Source organism: Dipteris shenzhenensis, chromosome 6, assembly GCF_047967505.1.
Source record: "Dipteris shenzhenensis isolate YYH24624 ecotype China chromosome 6, Dip_SZ_1.0, whole genome shotgun sequence".
NCBI lineage: Eukaryota > Viridiplantae > Streptophyta > Polypodiopsida > Gleicheniales > Dipteridaceae > Dipteris > Dipteris shenzhenensis.
In genome coordinates, this window is record NC_141601.1 from 44,973,482 (window position 1) to 44,985,624 (window position 12,143).

Below are 12,143 nucleotides of genomic sequence, written 5' to 3' on the forward strand. Positions count from 1 at the left end.
ACCAGATATTTCTCATTTGAAAATTTTTGGCATTGCCTATGTCCATGTGCCAGATGAGTTGAGGTCCAAGTTGGATCCAAAAGCTGAGAAGTGCATCTTTATTGGGTATTCTCTGCAGCAAAAAGGGTATAGATGCTATAACCCTTCTACACGAAAGTTCACAGTGAGCAGAGATGTTGTTTTTGATGAGATGAGCAGCTGGTATAAACCAGTAAATGTGATGATTGATGTAGATGCACAAAATGGTAATGCTGCACAGAATTCACAGCAGCAATCACAAAATATCAGTGGACCTGCAGTGTCGTCTAGCAGTGGTTCACATACTTCACCATGGACAGGCAGATTGAGATCAGGAGAATCTCCTCAAAGCAATGCAGAGAGTGGTACGCAGGTATCACGGAAAGGAAAAGAGAAGGTAGATCAGCCCATGTTTGATGTGAATGCAGGTCACTCTTGTGTGGATGGTGAATCCAGTGGCTCAGAACAGAGCACTGATGATGAGTTGGGTATTCCCTCTGTTGTTACACCTGGAGTAAGGAAGACCAGGGATGTTTTGAGAGCACCTGGAAGTGAGCCTATTTTGCGCAAGTCTACCAGGGTTAGGTATCCTGTGGATAGGCTGAAATATGATGGATTTATAGCCATTCACTATGCCTATATGGTCAAAGTGATACAGGAACCAGAACCCACTTCTTTTGAGCAAGCCATGGGAAATGAAAAATGGGAGAAAGCCATGGATGAAGAAATGGGTGCCTTGGACGCTAATGCTACATGGGAATTGGTGCCTTTGCCTAAAGGCAAGAATGCAATTGGCTGTAAGTGGGTTTATAAGATCAAGCACAATGCAGATGGTTCTGTGAATAGATACAAGGCAAGATTAGTTGTCAAGGGGTATGCACAGACCTATGGCATTGATTATGAAGAAACTTTCAGCCCGGTTGCAAGGATGGCAACCGTAAGAGCAACCATTGCTATGGCTGCATCAAAGGGATGGTCTTTACATCAGATGGATGTAAAGAATGCCTTCTTGCATGGTGATTTGCAAGAAGAGGTCTTTATGGAGCAGCCAGCAGGTTATGTTCATGCTACTCATCCTGAGTTTGTTTGCAGGTTGAAGAAAGCCTTGTATGGCTTGAAGCAAGCACCTAGAGCATGGTCTGACAAGATAGGACAGTATCTTGTCACTATTGGCTTTCAGATTTCCAAGGCAGATTTCTCACTCTATGTGAGAAAAACAGAGAAAGGGATTATGCTGATTGTCATTTATGTTGATGATTTGATCATCACAGGTGATAGTGATGAAGATATCCTTCATGTGAAAATGCTATTGAGGCAGAGGTTTGAGATGAAGGATTTGGGAGAGCTGCGTTATTTCTTGGGCATTGAGGTGATTAGATCACCAAGTGGGATACAGCTCTTGCAGAGGCAGTATGGATTGGACATGTTGTCCAAATATGGGATGACAGGCTGTAAGCCTATTTCAGTTCCTTTGGAGCAGAATGTGAAGCTGAGCACAGATGCAGGTGAGCTTCTGGAAGACCCTACTATGTACAGACGCATAGTAGGAAGTTTGATTTACATGACTATTACCAGGCCAGATTTGAGCTATGCTGTTGGGTTGGTAAGTCAGTTTATGCAAGCTCCAAGGAAACCGCATTTGGATGCGGCTAGATGCATACTCAGGTATGTGAAGTCCACATTGCAGTATGGACTATTTTATGAGGCTGGGGTTCAGATACAGTTGCATGGATACACTGATGCTGATTGGGCTGGTAGTATTTCTGATAGACGATCTACCAGTGGATATGTGTTCTCTTTTGGGAGTGCTGCAGTCACTTGGAGCAGCAAGAAACAGCCTACAATTGCCTTGTCGAGCACAGAGGAGGCTGAGTACAGGGGTGTAGCAATGGCTGCATGTGAGGTAGCTTGGTTGCATAAGCTACTCTATGATATGCATCAGTCTACAGATGGGCCAGTTGTCATTTATTGTGACAACATGAGCAGCATACACTTGGAAAAGAACCTAGTCTTTCATGCTAGAACAAAGCACATTGAGGTGCATTATCACTATGTGCGGGAGAAGGTTTTACTAGGTCTTATTGATCTAGTTTATGTCAACACAGAGGATTAGGTAGCTGACATATTCACGAAAGCATTGGGCGCAGAGAAGCTGCGCAAGTTCAGAGACCTGCTTGGTGTGCAGGAATTGGGATTGAGCTCGAGGGGGAGTGTTGAGATATCGAGCTCCACTCGCGATATGCCAGGGTGACCGTTGTGTATTTATGTCACTGACTTGTTAGCTAGAGATGCGGTTGGTACACCGCCCACAAATAATAGCTAGATGACAGCTATCCTTATCTACACTAGTTCGTGGCTCAGTTAGTATGCCACCTTAGTTAGTTGAGTTTGGTTTGAGACCCACATATAGGGTTCTTCTATTTCTTTGTACAAGAGTTCTTTTGGCTTTCACAACTAAGAAGAGGAAAACTGAAAACTATTTTCAGCCTCCACCTTTGTGTGTATTCCCCCATTGTGCATGTGAGAAAGCCGCAAGTGAGACTCCTTCCCTCTCTCCCACTATCTTCACAGGGCATACTTGATATGAGTTCATCGACTTTGGAAGATCATCACAAAGGTCCTCAAGGACATTGCTCAAAAGAAGGATGCCAGACCGCACACCCCTTGAAGAAATAGCATGGTGACTATAAGAACTGGAAGAAGCTGAAGGTGATGTGCAAGCTCTCCAACTGTTGACATTTGTCATGGCATTCTTGTTTGCCTTGATGAACAACCTCATGCAGTGCCGTGTCTCTAACCCTCACTTGTAAAGATGGATGTGATATCATGAGGGTTGGTCCTTTTAAGATTGTCTATGTGCTATTCTATGCTAAAGATTCTTCACGTGTAGTATTTCACAATACACCAGTCACACCCTACCCTGCCTATGTGTGCTTTGTGGATGTATCTTCAGTCGATTTTCAGTTCAAGCTTCCTCTTTCTATTGTTTGTCCATAGATAAGCCTCGTCTTGCCTCTCTCTTTTCCATCTTCCAAGCATGGCTGACATTCCCGTGTTTTGTGGACGGGTGGAAGAAAATCCAAATGAGTATCTTGTGGCCTTCAAGCGCCATTGTGTTTCTCTCAACTTTCTTACTAAAGACAGATGGCTATTGGTTCTTCCCACATTTTTAGAGGGTTTGGCTCAAGTGTGGTATGAGAAGTAGGCCGAAGATGTTTGCCAAAGCTAGCCAAGGTTGATAGCAATGATGATTGAGTATTTCAGCAAAGAAGAGGAGTCGGAGAATGTGTACCTATAGGTGGCAAACTTGAAGCAGTCAGAAGGTAATGGAAGAATCAAACGGGGGGGAGGAATTCTCAGAGGAGGAAGTTTACATGATGGGGGTGTCTCTGACCTTGCCACTTGTAGGAAAGGTAACAGCTAGTCCTCAACAGCTTGAATCTTTGCTGTCCCCAAACCTCACTCCAAGTGAGAAAGATGAGTTCTTAGAAATGTTCAAAGATTTCCCTGACCTTTTTGCAACTAGCTACTGCCACCTTCGCCATGTGACTGCCATAGAGCACAAGATAGAGCTGAAGCCTGATATGAAGCCTGTGGCTTAGAAGTATCAGAGATTAGGGCCCCTACAGACCGATGCTTTGCGTTCAGAGTTGCAAAAACTTGTAGAAGCTGGGTTTATTGTTCCGATTCACAATACTGAATGGGTTTCACTAGTGGTAGTCACCCCAAAGAAAAACAACAAGTGGCGGGTCTGTATCGACTATAAGAAACTCAATGCAGCCACCAAGAGGGACCATCATCCTCTTCCCTTTCAACACCTCATTCTTGAGAAGGTAAGTGGTCATGAGATGTATACTTTTTGTGATGGTTACTCTGGGTTTTATCAAATCAGAATTGCCGAAGAAGATGTGCTTAAAACTTTGTCACACCCTGGGGCACATTTGCATTCAAAGTAATGCCATTTGGCCTCACCAATGCTCCTGCTACCTTTCAAAGATTTATACAGATGGTGTTTGCTCCTTATTTGGGGGATTTCTTGGAGGTGTTTTTAGATGACTTTTGTATATTCTCGTCACGTAAAAGGAGCACGTCATGAAGGTTAGGTCGGCCTTCCAAAGGGTCAATGATGCGAGTGGCAGTCTCAACCCAGAGAAATGTACCATTGGAGCCACTCAAGGGAGGTTACTGGGACATATTGTCTCATCCGAGGGTGTCAAACCTGACCCCGAGAAGGTAGAAGCCATCCTCAAGCTCTCCCTACCAACAACCAAACGTCAGGTATGCTCATTTGTCAAGCTAGCAGGATACTATCGCCGCTTCATTGATCAATATGCTGCTTTGACATGACCCATGACTATGCTATTAAAAGATGGGGTTGATTTCTCTTGGGATGAGGATTGTGATCATGGGTTTGCACAAATCAAGAATGCTCTGGCTTCAGAACCCATTCTATGCAATTCAGATTGGTCAAAGACTTTCTATATCAATCTTGGGTTTGGTGAGCACACTCTGGTAGGTATTTTGTAAATAAATTTGGGCTTTGCCCAAGAGATTGAAGAGTGGGCCAATGGTGCCCACATGGCCCCACCTTTGGGCCATCCAAGGAAGGAGTTGGTCATAAGTAAGTAGACATCAAACGCATAAAGCTAAGATCTTTTGCCTGAAGGTGCAGTTAGGCTCGAGGAGGCCCCGCTCTTGAAGCTTTTTCAATACTAGATATCTAATGAGTAATTCTTGGACTTGTAGAGGTCATTGTTCAGGGATATATGAAAAAGCTGTCCCTTCAAGTATGTCCCCCCATACATTGAAAAATGGGAAATTCCCATTAATTAGTTGTGGAGAAGAAAAGAGGGTGAAAAGGAAGAGGGAAAGGGCATAATTAAACTAAGGATAAAGGGGGAGGGAGGAGTTTCAATTAAGAGGGACCACATAAGAAGGGGGCATTAAAAAAGAAGGCATGTGCTAAAGGGGGAGGGGTATAGGGACCATTTGAAGGGGCCTTTAAAGAGAAGGCACGTACTAAAAGGGAGGGGGAAGAGGGACCATTTATAATATTTTAGTTAGCACTAGGTATGCTCTTCCACTGTTTAGCTTAGTGATAGGGCTCACATGTGGGAACGACATCATTGTGGGTTCAAATTCTACCATCTTGAATAATGTGCAGTCCTCTTAGACATAGCTTAAAATAAATTAATGAACCCAAATAAATAAAATAATCCTTGGATAAACATAAGTTAATTAGCCTCCATGGTCCAAAACAAATAGGAATAAAATAAAGTTGAGCAAATATGCCCCCCTTGTCAACATGAAGTGCAAGACCGACCAGAAAAGGGATTCCATTTGGACACTACCAACTAACGCACTTCATGATGAGGCAAAAAAGGTATGCACCCTTAACAATTCAGGATTTAGATTCTATTTTCATCATTTGATTCCATATAATCTCTAGGATCTATTTTGAATGGAAATTCTATCTATCTTCACTTGACAGGAAACTAAAACTAGGGTTTGGGATTTAGCATAGAAAAACCCCAAAAACCATGAATACCTTGAACCCAAATGCTCCTACAATAAATATACAGCATGGGGTGAAATTTCAGTCCAAAAAAGGCCCTAGAAGCATGGAATCCAACATCATGCAACATCATGAGTAGGCGCCCTAGTCACATGATGTCAGATCTCATGCTTTCAAGGCCTTTTCTGGGCTGAAATTTCACCTCATGCTGTATATTTGCTATAGGGGCATCCCACAACTTTCGCATGAAGAGCAAGGTATTCTCAGTATGCAGGGTTCCGAGGCTTTTTGTCACCTACAGATATATCAATGTCATCATTTGTAGTATAAGTGTAGCTTAGGACCTCGAGTCATATTCCAGTGAGAGACGTAGGCTTAAGTGGGGTAAGCAAACATAGTGCATACATGTGTGAAAGGAATGTGCATCATCATGGTTAAGGTAATGAAGGATTTTGCCTTTATTAGGGGTTGGAGGGTTTGGGAGGAGTTTAGGGTTAGAGGGAGGTTCAGGCTTTAGAAGGAGGTTCCAAGGTTTAAAAAGAGGTTCCAGAGTTTAGAATAGGTTCCAAGGTTCAAAAGGGGTGAAGGGTTAGAAGGAGGATCCAAGGTTCAGGGTATAGTACATGGTGGAGAACTCGTCTCCCTCATAGATCATGGAGGTCAAGGGTTGAGGACTTAAGGGTTTAGGGGGAGCATAGTAGTGGGAGAGGAAGAAGGTGTAAGAGTAAGAGGAGGGAGGAGGAGAAGGAAGGAGAGGGGAGGGGGAGGAGGAGGAGGAGGAGGGAGGAGGGAGGAGGAGAGGGGAGCAGGAGGAGGAGGGGGAGGAGGAGGAGGAGGAGGAGGAGGGGGGGGAGGAGAGGGAGAGGAGGGGTTGCAAGGTTGGAGGAGAGGGGAGGAGGAGTTGCAAGGTTAGGAGATGCTTTTGGACGTGGAGTGCAAGGAAGCATGGACCCTTGGAGACAATTGCTTGGAATACCAAAGTAGAACTCAACACAATGCCCCAAAGAGTGTGGACTTCATTCCATTATGGGGTATTTATATAAGTTGGAGAGCTTCTCTCTCTGCATGTAGGAATTGTAAGACATACTCTCTCTACATGTAGAACTTGCATATAGAAGTTGCATGTAGGAGTTGCATGTAGAACTCGCATGTAGAACTTGCATATAGGAACATGCATGTAGGAGTTGCATGTAGAACTCACATGTAGAACTTGCCTGTAGAACATGCATGTAGGAGTTGCATGTAGAACTCGCATGTTGCATGTAGGAATCGTATATTTAGAACTTGCATGTAGAACGTGCAAGTTGGATTCCTAAGAGGGATTATTCCTAGCCTTATGCAAGTACAATCAAAGCTTGGCTGCTACTCTACACACACATTCTGTGCTACCTAAGTCCATGTTAGTATAGAGACAATAGGTCGTGTGATGGCACAGCCTTTCGAGGCGCCAACAACTTTCTTGGAAAAGGACTTTATTATGCTCGATTTGCCTTTTTCAACTTTTTATACTCTTTGGTTCCAAGGTGAAGTTTGGAGAAAGGGTTTCATGGCTCATGTGATGCCATGGGATCCATGTTTTGTCCTTGCAAAAGAGTATATGTCTTAATATCTGGTCTGGGTGACATTGGAGTCCTTCCTAGTGCCATTTTCCACCAATATCCATACTATTGTAGCACTACTTGCGAGGGTTCTTAATGTCCCTTAGTAATACGCATATTTGATGCCAAGCAAGAATGTTAGGGTTTGTGTTTGAAGGACAAATTGATGTAATGGGATGTACCAAGGGGTACAAGGTTTGTGTGAGTTTGTGTGTCACCACATGGTGGTTAGTGCGACCAAGCTAGGTGGTAGAAGGTTCTATTAGGTGTGATTGAGAGATTCATGGGCTTGATTGAGAGATCAATGGAGTGATTTGTGGATCTGAAGATGCTTTCCTTTGGGGCACATGCATTGTATCAGTTGCCCTTATAAGGGCCTCTCCTCTTTTGAATAAACATCTCTTTGTTCCATTTGTTGAATCCTTCATGTTGTTCCATCATGTGGTATCTGTCCACCCTCCTTGAGCCCTCTTTGAGTGCCATGTCATCATCTTCCCCAAATGAAGCTTTTCTTCATTTTCTTCCCATAGATTTTTCTTAGGCTTGTTCTCCTCCATCTCTAAGATATTTTGCATGCCCTTTGATCCCAAGCTTTCTCATGTTGGGGCAAATCCATGGCTAGGAGGAATTAGGGACTAGTTTCTCCAGTCACCCGTGCCGGTAGCTTCTTCAATCAGAAAACTTTTGCATGATTCCACATGATGGAGTCATATTTCATCAATTCCTCCTAGCAATACTTATGAGCTAGCTCTAGTTCAAAATTGAGCCCAAATGCTTTAGTATTCAAGGAGAAATTGGCAAAAAACCAGTCAAGAATTGTGCACTCTTCACAGACAATCTGATGCGGCATTGTGCTTTTCCTTGCTAGTGGATTATCTCTGGTACAAGACCTGTCTTTCTACCTAGAAATCCCTCTCAAAGCTACTTACTACTAGTCGAATTTTATCCTCCAAGTTGCTACTATCTCTAGTTGCTATTTGGACAGTTTTAGCTTTGAAAAGGTTAACCAAGTCAACAAAAAATTGGAGCTTTTGACCTTGACTAAAAGTTTTCAGTATATTGACTCTTCTTGAGAAATAGAACAGCTATGGAACTCATGGGTGTCATTGTACTTTGCATTTATGGAGACGACTTAATGGTCTATGCAATAAATCTTATGATGGATACTCTTCATAGATTCTCTACCTTGGCTTTGCCTAAAATGCATGTAATAGTGAAAGGTTATGTGCTTCACTTAAGTAGTGATTTGATGAGTATAGATCTAAAGATCAAGGAAGACATTATGTGCCTCAACGGTGATAAACTAGCTATACTAAGCTAGTGATTCCTTTATAGAGATATGTTCTTGGATACATGACAAGAAGATTATGAAGGACAATACATCAGAAGGTCTGGTGATCAAAGGACATGTTGAAGACATGATGATGATCAAGTTTGATACTCCAAGTTCTCTTGAAAAGGACAAGAGAGGCATCCCCAAAGGATACCTTTCAACAAATTAATGACAACATTCCACATTATGTTTAGGGTTTGTATGTGGTCAATAAGGGTTCTCTACCCTGGGATGTCCCCCTTAATTGATTGTTAGTCCTTGTTTGAGGTTTTACCTTGTTGGATCCATGGGTATTTCCATACATAGTCATTGTCCAAACTTCCAGTTGTAAGCCAAGAGTCCTAGGAGTGAGTCACAGGTTAGGGCCATGTGTGTTGCCACACGATGGTAGGCAAGCCATGGAGCATCCCAGGTACTACTGCTGAGGGATGAGGTCATCAATTTGTGGGGGGGTATGAAGGACAAATTGATGTAATGGGGTGTACCAAGGGGTACAAGGCTTGTGTGAGTTTGCGTGTCACCATATGGTGGTTAGTGTGACCAAGTTAGGTGGTAGAAGCTTCTATTAGGTGTGATTGAGAGATTCATGGGCTTGATTGAGAGATCAGTGGAGTGATTTGTGGATCTAGAGATGCTCTCCTTTGGGGCACATGCATTGTATCAATTGCCCTTATAAGGTCCTCTCATCTTTTGAATAAACATCTCTTTGTTCCATTTGCTGAATCCTTCATGCTTTTCCATTAGTGTTACTTAGATATGCAATTATTAATGCCAACTAGTTAAAAAATTGAGTTGGATGCATCTTGCCGATATCATATTCCTTTATAGTTACCTTGATAAGCATGGAGATAGCTCCATTATTGGGAGTGTAGAGACTGATTGAGGTGGTGGTGGACCCCACATGTGTAGCGTGATCAAACGATGGGAAACACTTTTGACAGAATAGTGCAGATTAAGGACACCATGAGGGGAAACTAGTGGCACATAACGTGAGTGGTAATAACTGGCAATGGACATGGAGGGATTGATGGCACAATGATGGTTTGATGAATTGATGACATTGTGGCATGTGAGATGTAGTAGTGGCAACACGTGAGCTATAGAAGATGTGGCATGTGAGCTATAGAAGTGGTAGTTTGACTAGTAAGATTTGCTAGCATCTTGCACCAACTAGTCGGCTGCATGCAAAAGTCAGAGGACTAGGTGCACATGGTGGCACACCATTTGGGGCACACAGTGACATATTAAAGCAAGGTGACATTGGTGCAATGCACATCTATGTTGGCATGTGTGGTGGGCCCCAAGGTAGCAATGCACATAGAGCAGATAACAAGGCATACATCTAGGTTGGCATGTGTGGTGGACCCCAAGGTAGCAATGCACATAGAGCAACTAACAAGGCTCAGATGACCGAGGCAATGGGTGGCATCACATGCTGAGTGTAGCATGTTGGGCTCAACAAGCAAGATCAAGATGGCAGATGAGGGCATCGTTGCTTGAGTGATACATCTTGGAACAAAGCACAAGGAAGCTTGCAAAGGAGCATATCTTTAGATGAAACTCGAGATGTGAGCTTCAAGCACTACTATCTGGAGATGCTATTGTGGAAGCTCCCTCCCTACTATTCGACCAAACTGTCCCCACTATTTCATACACTACTCTCTAAAGATGTTATTGTGTAAGCTCCCTCCCTACCACTTGACAAAACTTTCCAAACTCACGAAGATATGGGAACTCTGCAAGTGAGTACTTTGAATTGAGATAACTTGAGTTAGGGAGCTCATAAGAAGAAAAAGTGTAGCTCTCTCCTAAGCTACAAGATGAGCACATGTGGGGTTGCAACAAAAGCAAGCATAGGCTCTAATACCACCTTCAAGAAGTAGGGGAGAGATGAGAGTGTGTGTATAGCCTCAACATATTCCATCCAACCTCGAGTTGAAGGAATATGTGCAACAATCCAAAGCAAGATAGAAATCCAAGGTAGGGTCTAGGATTGGGATAGGAATCCATAGCACAACCGCAGAAGCAAGATACAATCTATTGGCAATTCAATATTGCAAGGACTTTGACTAGTTGTTGAACATAGTCTTCTTGAGAGATTCTTGTGTGAATGTGCTCAGACTTGAGAAAAAGCTTGAATCTTTTCAACAAAGAGGCACTCCATATAGCAACTCACACTTATCAACTTGAAAGCTTTGATACTAATTTAAGATGCCAAATGGTAGCCATGCATGCCATCCTCAAGTCCCAAAAAGAGATATTTGGGATAAAAGGGGGGTCTTCTTTCAAGGCATTATATACAAGAACCACTAATTCATAGTATTGTATATGTGACTAATATCCCCCAAATCCATGTGTCACAAACATTTCACAACTACCAAATTTTTTACGTGTATTTGAGGGGTGAAGCCCACCGCCTCCACCAATACATGAAAATTTTCCAATCATTGAGCTAGATTTCTTTAAAACACTGGCTTGTCCTAAGAGTGCTCTCAACAGAAGCAAGAATGGAAGAAGGAGAGAGAGAGAGAGAGAGAGAGAGAGAGAGAGAGAGAGCCACAAGTTTTGGTGGGAGGTTGTGGGGGTTAGGTTGTGGGGGTTAAAGGTCACTGTGCACACATATATAAATGAATGAAAAAGAAGATTAGGGTGGTTCTGCACCCACCAAAACTTGTGGCTCTCTGTCTCTCTCTCTCTCTCTCCTTCTTCTATTCTTGCTTCCGTTGAGAGCACTCTCAACTGGTATCAAAGCCCGGGTGATCTAGCTGAGCGTGCGTGAATGCTTGAAGCTCAGCAGCTCTCTGTGGGAGGAAGGAGAAGCTCTGTGGGAAGCTTTGTGGGCGACTTTACTTGCATCCGAGTGTGCAGAGACCTTGGAGGAACCTTTGGAAAAGTCACTTTGGATTTGCGAAGTGGTTTTGAGAGCCTGTTAAGTGTTTTCAAAAAAAAAAGTCGTTTTTTGAGCTTTTCCCTGTTCCGTTCGATGACAGAGACTCTATATTGACTTGTAGAGGCAACGATTGCTTGCTTTTGGTGTCCACTTCACTTCAAGAGCTTGGAAACACCTTCATTCTTGAATCTAGGATCATTTCATTGGATTTCTGACTCACTGTGTCAGTTTTTGCATTTTTTGCCCGGGTGTTGGAACTCAAGTTTGGAGTAACCATTTGCAGTTCTGCCAGTTCCGGTGGACTCAGGAGGTCCTAAAACTTCTATGTTGCTCATCATTTGCACTCCGGTGGAGTTTACAAACAGCTCTATTTCCAAAAACGTTTTTTAGTTTGTGTGTTGGACCCAGTGATTGAGACCATGGTTTCCAAAACCGTCTATCCCATTGCGTTCCGGACGCCCAAAAACCCCTACCTATCAATTCTTGTGCAATTCGATGGAGGATTTTTAGAGTTATAGATCTCTGTGTATTCGATTTCGTCTCTTTGTTATGCATTTTTCATTCTAAGGTTTTGAAACAATAGATTTATGCCACATGGCAGTGGATAAGTGTTGACTCCCATTTCTCACTCATCGGTTGGGATTTTGGATTCTGGCAGAAGAGAGATATTTGCAGATTTTCTTGCTGAGTCCGATATGCAATGGCACCCATGTTTTGAGGCATCTTAGGTTCTATTTTCAGTAGTGGTCATTACCGTGGGACTATGATTTCTTGAGCATACCTTATGCA